Genomic DNA, 2,939 nt, shown 5'->3' on the forward strand with positions numbered 1-2,939 from the left:
GGTGTGTCCAAACTCCTGACTGGTAGCGTACATTAGTTCAGAGTAAAGGAGTCAAAGTTTAGCGTTGCAGATGATTTTCAGTTAATTAATTAGCACAAAGTACAACTGTTAGTTTGAAAGCTATTGGCTTATAAAACAATTTATTGGACAAACTGGAATGTTGTGACCGTACATAAACTGTTCAAGGATCTACAGTTACTGGACTGATTATTATTAAGGTTTATGTACAAAATGTGACAGTTATCAAAAGTATTTCTCTTTTCATCTCTACTACATAAACTTGTAAATACAGCAAAACAACCATTAAAGCTTTCATAACGTGTATTTTTAGGAGGAAATAAATAGAAAGAGCATGATCTCATTTTGTGACCGCAAATTAAATGATGACATTCATGAGACAAGACTTAAAACTCTTTGTACTGAGAGTCAGCTGCTTCATAATCCTTCTGTACAAGGGAGGATCCAGCGTTTAATGTGAGATGTTCGTATCTGTAGGTGCTCGCTCTGCAGCTGAACATTTTATTCATCTACTGAGGCATCAGAGTTGGTCTGTAAAACATGGAACTCTCTTCAGATGATGCTTGATTTAACGCTGTGAGCTTGATGGCAACAAGTAGTTTACTTATTTTTAAGATGTTTATCTGTACTTTTCTTGAGTATTTCCATTTTATGCTCCTTAGCTCTCCATTACATGTATTTCTCAGTAAGTCATTTTCACAGTTCCCTTGAACTAAACTTGTGGCTGAGCTCTTAAAAACTAGACAGAGATTAAATTTGCGGGTTTTTGAGATCTGTTACAATGGAACTGTGCTGGTTGGTGCCACTCGTCAGGTTTCAGATGTCTGTTATCAGTTCCCCTTAAAAGATAATTCAAAATGTCATCAAAATGTCTTGCATAGCTTCAATTATACATTTCGACCTTTAGTTGTTTATCTGATTTTAGCCCCAAATGGTCAATTTATACAGCATTTCAGCAAAAACACAAAACAAAAACAACAACAAAGCAACAATTAGAGAAAAAAATCCCAAAACGAGACAAAGGAAAAGCAAAGCAGAACCTAATTTTTTTTCCTTCTTTCATCTCCCATTAATCATCTCATGACCACATTTAACTTCTTTAAGCTTGGAAAGCCTGGAGATATATATATATATATATATATATATATATATATATATATATATAGATAGATAGATAGATAGATAGATAGATAGATAGATAGATAGATAGATAGATAGATAGATAGATAGATGGTCGAAGAAATAGCAACGATGCTGGTATTTATAAAATGTGCAAAAATTGTCAGTATTTACAATAAGGTGCACATTGGTGACATTTACAATAAAACAGTATTCTAAGAGCACAGAATAAAACAAGATACAGTATGAAACTATATATAGTTTTATGTTTTACTGTCCTGTATATAAAGATGTAAGAGAGGTACTTTTCAGTAAGATATCCTCTGTTTATTTTGATTCTTTTGGTTGGATGACCATGAAAAATTAGCTATGTTTTAGAAGAGGAATCTTTTTCATGGCAGAATTTCTTTGCCGGGCCTGAGATAAAAGGCAACATATTTTGTTTGAGAACTGAGCAGTAGAATATTGTGTTTTGGACGTATTGCTGCAATGCAAGTATGTTGGTGTCTTGTAAACCCGTGAGGGTCGGGCATGACACAAAAATATAGAAATCAATCAATCAATCAATCAATCAATCAATCAATCAATCAATCAATCAATCAATCATATAAAGTACAAAAAGACAAAAAGTGCAAAACAGAAGCTTCAGAGACTCTTCAGTTGCTTTTAAAATGCTGGCATGCCAGAGGCCTGTTCTTCTGCCTCATATCTGAGCTTTGGAACTCATAAACCATTAAAGCCTGGGGTGCAGGAGGAGCCTGACTGGTCTCAACTGGTCCCACTGAAGCCGTTTCAACTGGACCAATGAGAATCTCTGTCTCATGATCATCTATCAGTAAACTGTGTTCTGTTTCCACCTTCTGCTCACTGAATATGTAATCATGGATTATACTGAGTTTGTTACACATTTAGTAATGAGCATTTAAAAATGAAGTGATTTGGGGTATTTGTTCATTTTAAATGAAACCACAGACATACCAGTAATTGTTTTTCAATTTAAAAACACTGAAACAAAAACTGTCCTGTGTTCATTTTCATTTTCAAATTAATCATAGCTCAACCTGCTCTGTTAACATCAAGAAGGACTATAAAGTTTTTAGTATTTCAGGACACACTGAAGAAAACATTCTGTGTGATATTGCTTTTTGGCAAAAAGTTTGCACCATTTTTAATTATTTACTTTTTTATGTGTCGTGTTTAATGAATAGTAGAATATACTATTGTATAAACCAGCGTAAAACACCTCCCTTAAGGACAAAAGTCTATTTAAGTATCAAATTTAAATATTTCCAGTATCATTATAATAAGTATACAAGAATGAAGAACAAATTCAGAGCGTAATTAAATCATAACACATTACAACTTTCACATAAAATTGACTGTAAAATGTTGAAAACAGACACTGACCCGTATGACTTAGAATATTTTGATGTTGTTCTTGAGGCATAACAACTCTTACACTTAAATATATTATAAAAACTTATTATTATTTAACCTTTTGTGGGTTTTTTTGTTGCTTAGTTAAAAAATGCAACTAAAAGATCACAGAGATTGAAATTTATAGTTTTACAATTTTACACCTTCATTCAACTTTCTTCACTGAGTTTTCAAAATAAACAGATGCTTCTTTCCTGGCGTCTTAAATCATTTTCGTTGCTTCTAAAAGCACCACGACATTCAACTTTAATTACCAATGTCTCTTAATTCAAAGTAGAAATTTTGCTTTTTCATTTTACCTCCAGTTTGTGACACAGTGAAAGCGGAACATCTTTTTTTTCTCCGCAACATTGTCGAACGTAATT

Source organism: Acanthochromis polyacanthus, chromosome 3 (genome assembly GCF_021347895.1).
Source record: "Acanthochromis polyacanthus isolate Apoly-LR-REF ecotype Palm Island chromosome 3, KAUST_Apoly_ChrSc, whole genome shotgun sequence".
In the NCBI taxonomy this organism is placed as follows: Eukaryota; Metazoa; Chordata; class Actinopteri; family Pomacentridae; genus Acanthochromis; species Acanthochromis polyacanthus.